At 30.0% G+C, this 14,570-nt stretch overlaps 1 protein-coding gene and 1 non-coding gene across 2 annotated transcripts in view; both read left to right on the top strand.

Annotated features, from left to right (window-relative positions):
* Pde8 (phosphodiesterase 8) overlaps positions 1–14,570 on the top strand; it is a gene marked incomplete at its 5' end in the record, with an annotated part of 219,937 nt that overhangs the window by 53,881 nt on the left and 151,486 nt on the right. The gene's annotated exons all lie outside the window — the stretch shown is intronic.
* On the top strand, positions 12,771–12,932 carry LOC148280214 (U1 spliceosomal RNA). Its single transcript, XR_015822671.1, has one exon. It is a non-coding gene; the product is annotated as a U1 spliceosomal RNA (small nuclear RNA).

The following is a 14,570-nucleotide window of genomic DNA, read 5'->3' as shown; positions in this document are numbered from 1 at the left end:
CTATAATTCATCACTGTAATTGAGCCTCAATGGCTATTGTGGTGCAAATACTTTTTTTTTTAATAAATGGCCTTTTTTCTTCGTAAACTGTGAACTCATCATTATATTAGTTGTTAATTTCCACATTGCAAATTAATCTTTACAGGTACCTAAAGGTTTTACATTTTTTTTTACTCAGATTTGTAATCAGTTTTTCTGCCGGCAGCTAATTAATTTTTTTTTGCAAAAAGTGCATCACATCTACTTTTCCCATCGCAGGAAATTGAGTCTCGCTTCTGTGGAAAACTGTATTAAAATTTAATCTAAACTTTTCACTGTTAAAGCACTTTGATCAGCGTTTTTAATTTGTCAAAATGGAGTCACGTAAAACAAAACTGACAAAACGAAGGCTTACTTTAGTTGTTTATTTTTAAAGGGACGTCAATCGATGGAAATCTGACGGGTAAAAAAATTAAAGCTAAGAAAAAAAAGTAATCATTAGTACCTCGAGGCAAGATCTGGTAAATGAAAGTGATTTTTTAAATCCAGAAAGACTTTCACCAAAAATTGCAAATCCCGTCTCGAGTTCACAATGCGACACAATCGGGACATTCGTGCATGCAAGCCATAGTTTGTGCTTTGCTGATCAAGCACAAGAACAGCACATGATTATTTCGCCACCGGTAGATCGAAACATTGAACGCCACTTACGTAACGATAGAACATCAATCAAGCTATTTTATAAATTAAACACGAATATTGAGTCAACGTTATTTCTACGTTTTTGTAAACTTAAGATTTTTAATATTGCCTACATTTTTCCGTAAGCGTAGTCTCCCCTCTCGAAACCAATCATCCATGCTACTTTTATTAATTTTTTTATTTATTAAAAGAAAACAACAGCCATTATAACAAAAAAAATATATTTACAAATAAACCAAAATTTTATACATTACTTAAAACACTGTCAAAAAAAGAAGAAAAAAGGCGTACCTTTAAAAAGCCACTCCACATCATTCCACTCGTAAAAAATAAATCAAACATTACAATAATAATGAATTAATAATAAAAATAAAAGAAACAGTTTTTTGTTTACTCGGACCCTTTCGCCGGCAGATCCATATGGAGTAATCCCAGTTCAGCCCTCCCTCCTTTCTTTTTTCAAACAAGAGAAAATAATTCAAATATTAAAGTGTAAAAAATATATATATACGGTAGGTACGTACAGTTAGATTAAATTATAATTATTATTTTCAATTAGAGTTCTAGCATTTTCTTTAAATTTGTTTAAACTGAGGAAATATATATCGATTTCAGTAAAAAACGTTTAAAAAAAGTTTTAGCAGACGATGTTGGGCCGATTCAATATAATTCATCCTACCCACATATAGGGAAGACCAGATCACGGCAGTGGCGAGTTATGAGTTTTTAGATTGGTAAGCTGCAAAAATTCTGATAATATGTGCATAGCGGTAGTATGGCACATTAAAAAAAACCTTTATTTTATATTTGATACATAATTCATAACAAATGATACTAGCGGATAATAGTTTTAGTTAAAATATTTTCTAATTTAAAACAAACATTAGATTAACAAAATAATTCATTTAAAAAAACGTAATTGCAAAAAACTAGAACCGCGAGGACTCGAACCCCAACCCTAGACGCTAGGAAGCGTATGATTTATCCGCACAGCTATTTCGTGTAGTAACCCAGTTGCCGAAAAAGTGATTTATAAAATTGTATTATTCGTAAGCGTGCCGATATATCTTTTCTTACTTGCGACTAAGGTAACTTGCCTTGAAATAAAACACTATTGCCTAGTGAATAATTATGAAAACGAAATTATTTTCAAGTATTCCTCACCGAGTACTTAGAGTTTACTATGTAAAGCATTAATTGCCTTTTTAGAATAATTCTTTCATCGATTTGTATATCACTTTAATATTCACGAAACGATGTCAATCATACGTAAAACATCGTATGTTCAAAATGCTTTTTTTCGTAGCACTTTTTTAGTGTACAATACAAAATTTAACAATATAGATTATACAAACATCACTCAGTCAGGTTTAAAATTTACACTAAAAATGCATTATGTAACTAAGTAGACATTATAATAATAAATATGTATATCTCCCTTCCCCTCCTTATCCTCTCTTCAAGCATCCTTGTCTCAATTCCACCCAATTTACAATAACTTACTGTTCTTTAAAAAAATATAAAAAATCTTTAATTATTGAAAAATATTATAAGTATATTTACGAGTACATGAAAATGACATTTTTATATGTATAAACTTATATGTATTTATTTAATATGTAATATATTTTCTTAACTAACTTTGTGTACTTTGTGGAAATCAGTTATTAGTTCTGAGTTTATACACTACATCTGTCTGTTTACTATAAATATATATGTAGAACTGTTGATTTCCCAAATAAAGTAAAATAAAATACTTTTATAATTCTTTATATATATTTACTCTTAACACTGTCAATTCACTAGTAAAGTTTTTATAATAACTCAAACATTATTTTTACATTTCAAATAGGTACTGAAGAATAACTTATAATTAAACTGTCATTGTCTGCATATGAGTAAAAACATTTTATTCTCTCATATTATATTATAACTCATGTTAATTTTATTTTTGTTTAGCGAATCTTTGTTTTTCAAAACCCACTAAAGGATTTATACTGATACGCTGATACTAAGGATTAAAATATCAATTTGTAATATTATTTATTTTACAAGAAATTCGCTTTCAAGCCATTGAACAGGACTTACCAAGTATTATTCTAATCTAACTTCTTTATTAAAGCAAACCATATTCGTTATATCTTTATCACATAAAACCGATGCGTATAATGCTACCTCCCTTGCAAGGTCTTAAGTCAAACAGTTTTGTTTTAAAGAATAATAGCACTTATAAAGAAGTTTTGAAAGACTTCATTGCATTTAGGTAAGCTGCAAAATTTAACAGCCATCGTAAGTGTAATTTTTCTAACCTCAGTCTAAAATTCGGGGGTTAAAGACGTAATAAAATTCATGTTTTTTTCTTTGGCCGCGCAAGCTCGTGTAATCCAGTAGTAATAATTTCGGCCGATAGAGGCGCACTGAATTAAGTTTTAAACGTGTAAATTTACTATCGCAAGAAATGCAAACGATGGCTTGTAACGTATTCTTTCCTAATAATTATGGATCATAAAACATTACTTAGGATGTCAAAAAAATATTGTGAGCTGCAAATAATCGTTTATTAGGAGTTATCGCCCCTCAATCATGGAGGCATATTCTAAAAGAGGACGAAAATTTATTAAAATTATTCATTAATTGACTTATTTATTTTCATTTTATTTTAACGAAGAAGTGGGTATTTACTAAAATTACATAAATACAAAAGTAGTAATAAATAATTTAAATATAACACAATAAATTAAAGCAGTGTGAAGTACTAAGAACCAAAATAGCATGCTGTTATGCAAATCAAAATTAAAAAGTAAGACATAAAATAGATTTTTTGAAATATTTGTAGAAAATATACTGATAGATTTATTCACGATTGTTAACTTCCCTTTCCGCACCTAATGGTGCATAGGGCACTGCATTGGTACACTAATAGAGTGTACCTTAATCATGTTGTTACATAAAGGTAGGATGAACGGTCTTATGCTTCAGGTATCAAGTCCAGGGACTATGAAATATTCTAGTTTAAAAACACCTTCTTAAATAAATATTTCATGTCAACCATGTCGGGAATCGAACCCGAGACCTCTTACGTGGTACGCAAACGTCTTGACTACTACACTACGTTTCGTGTTTTCTGAGAAAATATTTCATTTTAAATTTGCGAATCTCAAAAACTTTTATTTTTATACGTGTAATTTATATCAAAAATACCATACAATAAAATTTAGGGGTGTAGAAATAAACACGGAAATGTCCATTAATACTAAAAAAAAGTCGGGTACAAAAAAAAAGGCTTTTAGTTCAGTTCAGTGCCGAAAATTAGCGTTTAGTAATAATAAATAATACAATATGTTATGTTTGCAAAACAGTGAAAAGGGTACAATTAACTAAAATAAGGTGTAGTACAATTATGTGAAATTAAATTTTAATTAAATTATAAGCAGACATATTAGATACTATCTATTTTCACTAGTATAGTAAATAAATACCTGTTTTGAGGTAGGCAGCGTTTATTCGTTTTTATATAATACATCATATTTGGTCTAAGAGAACATTTTAGAGAAAGGAATATGGAAGTCTAGGCATTTGCAAGGCTTATGATCTCTCATTGGCGGTTTTAAGTGACCACTTTACACAGTATTTAACATGCACTTTTTTGTAACATGTAACATTCACCTCTAGGCAAAATGGTTAATGTTACATAGTGTGTAAAGTGGCCACTTAAATCAACCAATGACAGGTTGAAAGCTCTGTAATTGCCTAGACTTCCATAGTCCCTTCTCTAAAATGTTATATATTGCTGTTTATATTCTAATTGCTGCGAAGTAGTGCTGTATACATTTTGTTTAATGATGGTCCAACACTGCAAGAGGCATAAACAAAATTACAGTAAAGAAAAAATAAGTATGAAATATACGCAAAGTAAAGAGAATTTCTGAACACGTGTAAAAACTACATTAAATTTTAATTAGTATAAATGTATTATTATTTTATGTTTTTTCTTTATATATCCTATGTATTTATTTGTTCTCATGTACTCGTATTTAAAATTATATAAACTCTTATAATAAACAATGAATAACTATAACAGAGTAAGTCACTCTCAAAGCACAAGAGTTAGTCTCTTTTTTGGAGAGTTACGGTGATAACATTTACTAGATATGTATAGAATTGAAAAAAAACATGTACCTTTTATGAAATTTGTTAATATTTTTTTATTTTTTTTTAATATTTTTTAATGATAGAGAATATCGTTTAGTGATGAAAGTAATCGACAATATCGTGCCTACTTAAAAATAATATTTTAAAAAAATAACCAATACAACAACCCTTGTGTGAACTTCAGAAACAAGGAGATGACGCATACAAAGTTGCTTAAAGAATTCAATCAGATGTAGAATAGAAAATACGAATAAAAAAATGGGAAACCAAATGCGTCTGAGTTTAATAACTTGTAATATAGTAACTAAAATATTTTTTATGCATATTGAGTATAACGTAACTCATAACTAGTTTTTTTTACAACTGTCTAAATAAATACATTATTTAACAATATTTTACTATTTCTGACCACCCTACCTTCTATGTAACAAAAAGTATCCAAATACGCTAAATTATTACTGGGAATCGATAGTGATAAAATTACCGTCAATAATGATAAAATCCTAATAAAAATTAACGCATTTGAACATTAATATAATTTTTATTAGCAAAATGCTGTAGTGACACTTCTCGTTAATTTCAATATTCTAGAAGTATTTTTTGTTCAATTGATTAAACTCGTCGATTTCTTCAATATTCGTAACTTACATCGGTTATTGATCATCTTAATTCTTATGATGATATTATTTCATGGAATTGTGAGATGTTTAAGATAAAGTCCCCGAATAAAGCCACTTCATTGCTGGAGAAGTTGAAGACCCTTATGAAATCACCATGGCAACGTCATTTCCTCGTATTAACCCTAGACAGGTGAAGCCATTAACGAATAAACACAAGGCTGGTTACAATAACATAAAACAACGCAATGTGCTTATACTATCGGTTTCCAGATTAGCTACCTTAATAATAATAATAATAATATTTGGCTAATTTAAATAGCGCCTTTTTTGATAAAAATCACCTCGAGGGCGCTTACCAATTGTACACTAATTAAACTTACATTCTAACTAAGCTAAAGTGACATATTATATTTTCTAAATTAAAATTGAGAGTATGATGAACTAAAGAAGTGAGATTTTAGTTGGGATTTCAACAGACTAGGACTGTCGATGATTCGTAAGTTTGAAGGCAATTGGTTCCAGGCAGAGGGGCCGGCAACGGCAAAAGCACGATTTCCGAATCTAGTGTTTGGGGAGCGCCGGATTTCGACAAGTTTTCCTCTGCCTGAATCAAATGCTGACCTCAGAGTAGATTTTTTTTGACATGTATTTTCCCTAGTACAAGAGTCTGAAAGGTATTTTGTAGCCATTTCATGAAGGGATCCTTAGTACAGTAAAGTTTTAGTTTTTCTACTCGATACGGTTGTTTAGTTGCCATTTTCAAAAGGTCATTTTTTGATAAACTCTCATTTCAAAGTTTACATCCAGCATCAGATATATATATTGCAGTTTTGCTAAACAAACACTGAATTGAGTTGCTCGGAAAAGGGTGGATTTTAATTTAAAAATGCTTAAAGTATTTTACTAATACATCAAGTGCGTTTAAAGGTAATTACAAGTCTTAACTGAAAAGAGAAAAAAAAATTACACAATTTCTTTTACTTTTTATATAGAAATATTTTCCTCTGTACACTCGTCTGACAACCTAACCTCTAACCTCTCATTGTCATTGTCATTCTTCCACAGATAATTTTACTACCATAGATATAAAACTAAATGGAGTGCCATAGACGTCATTTACATATATTAACTTATGATTGAAATCATACAATCTTTAACAAAATACAAGGTATAAGAGAACAATAAATTAAAATAAGACCAATTACAGATTTCATATTTAGGATTGATGCTGGAAAGGGAAAAAAAGTAAAGAAAATAATACTATTTAAATTTATTTCAACAGAGAGGGGAATATGGAAGTCTAGGCATTTACAGGGCTTATGACCTGTCATTGGCTGGTTTAAGTGGCCACTTTACACACTGTGTAACATTCACCATTCTGGCCCTGTAAATGCCTAGACTTCCATATTCCCTTCTCAAAAATGTTTTCCCTCTCTGTTGAAATAAATTTAAATATGAACAACTCCCTAGCAAGCATTTGGACATAATCAAACATTGTTAAAATAATACTATAACATAATAAAAAAACATTGTTTTTTTTTTTTTCTACCGACCGGTTTCAAAGCTACCAGAGATTCTTTATTAAGGTATAATTTACTGATGAATCTTCTCCTATTTTATTTTAACACTGTCTTTTAAATATCAAATCCAAATATATGAAAAGTCAAGTCTTTTGGCCATGTTGTTTTTATAAAGATAGAAATTGTGGAGTAAGAGGAATTCTATATTTAAAACTAGACAAGAGCAGACTAAATGAAATATTGTTAACCTGTTTTTTAATTATTATTTATCGTTTTTTTAATTTCTTAGATTTCTAAGCTGTCTAATTTTAATATTTTATTTTCAACGTGAAGAGCTTTTAATCCAGTATTGTTGTTAAAATTATAATTATTTTCTATCAGATGGTTTGCGAACACAGAAAAATTATTATTATTTAGACACCTTAAGATCAGATACTTAACAAAAAATATTTTAATGTGTATATTATATGAAAGAAAGAAGACGTAATATGGTGTCAATTGTCTAGGTATTTTATAGTTATATAATATATTCGTCAAAATATCTCTATCAGAATATGAATTAAAATTACACCATTTACCAAAGTAAAGAAGCAAAGTACGAATTGCAAAAAAAAAAAAAAAATTAGGTACAACGAAAGCACTTACTCGTTTCCTAAAACTTTACAAAGGAATGTGTAATTTTCAGTTTCCTATATTCATTATCAATTTTTCTGTAAGTAATTTTGAGAAAATTACATATTTAAAAATATTAAAACTGCGAAAATAACAAAACAAAAACGAATACTGCGTACTTTCGGCCAAATACCGACAATATTTGAGTTTGTTCAAATGTTAATAGACGAATGACAGGATTTCACCCCCTCGGGAGTCATTAAGATTAACAAATTACAACGGGGATAGAGAATATCTTAAAGAAGGGAATATGGAGTCTAGGCATTTACAGGGCTTATGTCCTGTCATTGGCTGGTTTAAGTGGCCACTTTACACTCTGTGTAATATTCACCATTTTGCCTATGTTTGAACATCCATGTTTATTCAATTCTTCCATCTGTTGATTTTAGTGAAGTTAAAGAGCTGAAACCTTTATTGTTGTGAAGAGATTAATTTGACTTAATCATTTCACATACTAGGCAACGCTTAAAATCAAACGAAAACAAAAAAAATAATGAAAAAAAATCAGCATTTTTTGGTAGCAAACGATTGCGCTTCTCCTCATAAATAATACCTCGCGACTTCTTCTTACACAGCAAACACACCGCCAGTTAATATCTTCGCAACAAATCTCATAATATTTCCAAATAGGTGATTTTTCATGAAATGGCGCCATGATGTACCTACACTGAACAAATTGTTACTATAAAAACTTATAATATTATAAATCAAACACTGATTTGAGTCTACTGAACACATTATTTTATTTTTATAAATAAAAAAAATAATAAAACAAAAATTGTTTCGCCTTATTAGGGCATTTTCATTTTCAGGCAACGAATGTGAAAATTAGATGGATTGAATGTCCTTATATAGTTATATAATTCAAGGTACCTAAGTAGAAAATAAAAATAATCTTATTAACTATAGCATGTACATTAATCATAATTGAGGGAAAAACCAATGGTTAAGGGCGAGGAGAAGTGTTTAATAGATAATGGGGAATTTAGGTATTTATATTTTAATTTCGGGAAAATTATAACAAAGTAAGTGTTTATTGACATACAAGTATGTATTGTGAGATAATTAATGAAGCTTTATAGTTTTATAACTTTAGATAATTGTCGTCGAAAAAATATCTTTAATATTATAAAATATTAATTTTAATTTTAAAACATGATTAAAATATTTTAAATTTTTTATATTTGTAAAAATAAAATAAAGTAAGTGTTCAGTAGACTCAAATCAGTGTTTGATTTCTAATATTATAAGTTTAAATATGGAGTTCTACAAAATAAACACCAAATCAATCAATAAATTGTTACTAATTACTAATAAGGACTATTGATACATGATGTAATTATGATCAAATAATGCGTGTTGCGACATGAGCTGCTCGCAAATTAAACTAATGCGCCCACCGCGTCACCCCCGCACGCACCGCACGCACCGCATGAGACGGCTCGTAACCTGTCACGCGCGAAATGCATACATATTTTGCCGAACATTCGGCAGAGAGTGTGGCCGGATAGTCGGTATTCGGCCAACTCACTATTCATGGCATCCCTAGTCAATACATTCACAGTGTTAGTTCCGAATTGAGACCGCGGCCATACTTTCCGCACTCTAAATATTTATAGTCGCATAGTAATTATATTCCGGCTAGATTAACGGGTAGCGCAATATTCATCCACACGGTTAGTTAAATCTTTTGATTCGCGTACCTTTATCGGCTTTTAAATATTAATTTTAGATTGTTTGTGTGAAAATTCTCCTACCGTTTGAGTGTTAAAGTTATAATCAGTCAACGACAAGTAAATCCCAATGCTTCTTAAAGAAAAACTCTGCCCAATTAAAACGCCTCGAAACGTCAGCTAAAAAATATTCGAATTTCCTCCCTCAAGATTTTTATCTTAAAATTAGAAATGCTTCTTAATTAATCATTTCTCGTTAAAAGTTATCCTGTATTTAAATATTTAAACATAATTAATCGATTGATTTATCGGATTACTTATTATTATTAATTGAATCGGCGTTCACTTCATAACACTTTATTATAAATTATAAGGTTTTTCGAATTTTTTATTCTCTCTCTATCTATCCTCGCTTCTGTTGTATACACCATGATTTGGAATGGCACAAGTTTTGTATATCCGAATTATGTTTCCAATAATCATGTGTTCATTGTACTATTCGACATTTCTTAGGCATCCAGATTTTTACTAACTGAGATGGTTATGTTCTCATCATCACTATGGCATCATCATCTGCATGGCATGTGATATTAATGACCTTATCTCCCTTAGTAGTTTCACTACTTTTTTTATTCTTAAAAGCGTTTTTTATATATATTTATTCCTCTTGTGTAAGAAAAGGTTTTTGGCGTATATATTGTTGTGCTATATTTAGTTATAAAGGTGCTGCACTTGCTTTGTTTCTTTGTTGTTCTCAATATGTGTTATTTTCTAAATGTCAATATTATTTACGTCCCGAATTGAGTGGTTGTAACTCCTGGGAATGTAATTCAACGTATTATATTTGTAAAATACTTTGTGTTAGATATATGATTTATTTTTAATTTTAATTTTAATTTACTTTGTTTTAATTTACTTTGTTTATAAAAAAAAAATGTGAAACGAACTCCCTCTCTAAACACAAGTATCTACTTTATTAGAGAGGTAGAAACGTTATATATAAGATGTTCTGTATATTTACCTATTTTGTATTTCAAAAATGTATTTTGTAAAAAAAAAATATTCAATAAAAAAATAAAAATAAATAAATAAACAATTTTTTTTTTTAAACTTTCTTATTAGTGTAATATGATTTTAACAAAGTTTAAGGATGTCCAAATACCTGCATACTGGCTGGATTTCCTCCCTAGGGAATTATTGAAAACAGTTGAAAGTAGTTGAAAACAATTTTCCAATTTATTAAAAATTGAAAAACTGTTTTCAAGCGTTTGCCTAGTAGGTGATTTGGTTCAGCCGGTAAATCGCACCCACGTGATAAAAGTTTCAGCTCTTTTACTTCACAAAAGTCAACAGATTGAAGAGGTGAGGAAATGTGGATGTTCAAATATGGGAAGAATGGTGAATAGTACACAGTGTGTAAAGTGGCCACTTAAACCAGCCAGTGACAGTTCATAAGCCCTGTAAATGCCTAGACTTTCATATTCCCTTCTCAAAAATGTTTTCCCTCTCGGTTGAAATAAAAGTAATATGATTTTTTTAGTCTTACATGATATTGTGATAAAAGTAATTGACAGTGTCATCCCAACAAAAAAAAATATTTAAAAAAACTAACCAATTATGATGTACAACAACCCTTACGTGAATTTCAGAAACAGGGAGATGACGCGTTCAAAGTTGTTCCAAAAATTTATTCAAATGAGGAATAGAAAATGCTAAGAAAAAAAGTCAGGAAATATAATGCGTCTGAATTTAATAACTTGTAATAATATAGTGACTGAAATTATTTTGTACATATGGGCCTTACTCATAAAGTTGTTATAAAGTTACTGCTAGGCATCGTGGTAGAATATGGATGGAAATACCATCCTTAGTATAGTGGTAGAATAAGAATCGTATTCCCATCCTTATTCTAACACTTTGCCTAGGCGTAACTTTATACCAGGTTTATAAGTAAGGCCCATTGAGTATAATGTAAGTTATAACTAGTTGTTAATTTTTTTTTACAACTTTCTAAATAAATATATTACATATTCTTTAACACGAACACTACTGAAATTTTGGGCAAGCACTAGAGCATTTCGTTTTTTTTTTTATAAAAATGGCAATAACAGTTACCGTTGCACAAATTAAGCTGCTTCGTAAAGACGTTTAAAAAATAACAGTTTAGTGCAGTGAGCGACTTCTTTTTTACATGTGTTTTTTTTTTTCAGTAAATGATGCTTAAAAAATCAAAATAATAATAATATATCGAAAAATGAAAAATAAGTATACATAAGACAACATACCGATAATAATAAAAATTGACGCATAAATAAAAATTAGAAAATATACCATTAATAAAAATTGAAGCGTAAATATTACAATGCGCACCATCCCTCGGTAACGGCACATATGTACCATATTTAAAAAAAAAAAAAAAAAATTCCACTTAGATAACCAACCAACAGCTATATTTATCTCATATATAAAACAAAACAAATTACAAAAAAGCCAATTATAGGTTTTCACAAGTAGCATCACAGTAAGTTAAAAAATATTCTCGAACATAAAATAAACAGTAAGCAAATGTAAATCAAAAAGAAATGAAAACACATTTCGAAAGCAAACGCCTCGCGTTATTATGATTATTTGCAAATAAATATATGTTTAACGATTTTGTTAGCACATTAAAATTATTAAAAGTTCTCCATAAATATGAGTTTTGCTCTATAATTAGACGAAACAAGAGGAATATGAAAAATAAGATTATTCCTTAGAACTTTGAAAGAAACATTAATAGAGAGTTTGCATGGTAGTTTAGGACAGTCAATTGAACCAGAGGCAATGTTTAAAAGATAAATTATATCAGCTATTTCACGACGTTTTTGCAGAGGTAATAAGTGATGTTTTTTCCGTATTTGATTATATTGATCGGGTTTAACTCAAGTTTCAACGTGTTTCGTGTTTTTTTAGTAATATACATATATTTTAAATTTCATTTGTTTTTTAGTAATCAGCGTACGCTTGATTTTTCATAATTATTAGTGATTAGTGATTATTTTGTAAATCAGAGTGGATTTAGATAACTTTATTTATTAACAGGGTTGTTTTATTTTTATATTTTTTAATACCTTCAATATCTTAAACATAAAATGAGTGAAAAGCGTAAACAACAAACAATTTTATTTTTTGCGAAGATATGCAAAGTTGAAGATCAAAACATAAATGTAAACAGTGTTAATAAATCAATACGTAATAACTGTGATGGGACCAGATCCAGGCTATTGATTGAACACGTTTATCAATACCTTGGGTATTACTAGATTGATTCAAAGTGCCTTTTCATCAGAGTCGATCAAAGATGCAGAAAATTGGTTTTATCTTGAGCGCTAGGTGGCGCTAAAATCGTTCGCAGCGCACTAGCGAAAGACGCTGATCTGTCAATGTATAGTCGGAAAATACCGGCTTCAAGCATACTTACCTGGCGTAGGGGACACCGTGATCAACAAGGCGGTTCCCCCAGGGCGAGGCTCTTCCATTGCACTGCGGTTGGGCTGACCCTTGCGATTATCCCTAATGCGGATAACTCGGGCGCGTAATTTTTGGTAGTCGGGACTGCGTACGCGCTGTCCCGCATTTAACAATCTATCTCTGCAACTCGAAAAGTCGACTTCCATCGATTTAACGACGTTGCCAATAAAACTTGAGATGAAAATAATCGATTTTAATCATTCATTTCAGGTATACATTAGACTAGGCTTGGGTAACTCAGGATTATTCTTTGAACATTAGACACAGAAATTTATTCAAAGGCAAACTCCGTTTTTTTTATTTTGTCCATGCTTTGGGAATGCTAGGTAATTTTTTTTTCTTTATAAGAAAAAGAGCCTTCTACCAAAATGTGATAACATTGGCCAAAAACAAGTGACATGGATTTACAAATTAAAAACATCACAAATAGAAAGGAATAACAATATGAACTCAAGCAAAAAACGATACCTACATTGTATGAAAACTTCAAGTTGGTTACATTCTAGAATATTTTCAAATGTTTTGAATTTTTATTTTACTTAAACTAATAATATTATATGAAAAACAGAAGTCACGTTCTAACGAATTTTATTTCTGGAAAGCCGGGACGTGTTTACGAAAAAAGTCGTGTGTTTATTTTAAGTAACCCTAATAAAAAAGTAATACAAAAAAATATTTAAAAAAAAAAAACAAATTAATACTGATTTTCAAACAAACAAATGGGAAAATGGAGACATGGTTTGAATATTAAAAAATACCACCCGTAGAGCAACAAATTAAAAACCCACATAGGAGGTGATTTTCACAAAAATGGCGCTATATAAATTTTCCGAACATTAGGTACGTCAGTTTGTTTTTTTTAAACTATGGCAATAATAATAATGTAAACCATGATCCTTACTTTATGGTATTTAGAATATTTACATGGGTATAATTATAGTCTGTGGTTATCATTACTTGACACAACCGAATATTTATCTGCCAAAGAATATTTTTGTTTCATGTTTATTGTTTAGGTCACGCATGTAAAACTACAATCAGCTGTTATTGTGTTGATATTTCAGATCAGATGGATTTGATATAAATTTTATTAATAGTACACAAATAGGCTAGCAGCAGACCTAACAAACGTCACTTTATTTTCTTGATATTTTTATTTTTAAATGATGCACTTTACATATTAATTATATTAATATACATTTTTATTTTACCTGTGCTGACATAACTACAAAAAACGAGCATTTTATTTCAACTATCACGTCCGCCAGACCCCAGCGCCCATTTCGTCATAACGAATTAGTTGGCGATGAAAGTAGTCGGCATAAAACTCGCCCATTGGTCCATCTGTAGTCGAATGAATTTAACGCACGCATATTGGTCTATTTGCATTCGATTTAATTCATTAGTTTGGAAATTACTCATTCATTCGATAGTCGGTGTAAAGCTCGCCCATTGGTCTATTTGTAGTCGAGTGAATTCATTCGACTACATTACTGCATTCGGGCTTTCATTCGACTGAATTTACCCATCGAATGTAGTCGACTACTTTCATCGGTAGACGTTACCGTTAGAACTGAACTTTTTCAGGAGTTCAGTGTTATTATTAAATTTGTTAATCGACTATTTACTAAGCCATTTTTTTTTTTCATTTTAATGTATCGTTTTTGTAAGTTTCGTATTTCTTAAACTACCCCGCGCGTGACGTCTCAAATTCTCTTCCGCTTCTTCTCGGTCAGTAAACC

Source organism: Micrasema longulum, unplaced genomic scaffold, assembly GCF_059751315.1.
Source record: "Micrasema longulum isolate JH-2025_06_02 unplaced genomic scaffold, ASM5975131v1 h1tg000607l, whole genome shotgun sequence".
Classification (NCBI taxonomy): Eukaryota; Metazoa; Arthropoda; class Insecta; order Trichoptera; family Brachycentridae; genus Micrasema; species Micrasema longulum.
Note: the sequence above shows the minus strand (reverse complement) of the source record. Positions and strands in the feature narration are given on the sequence as shown.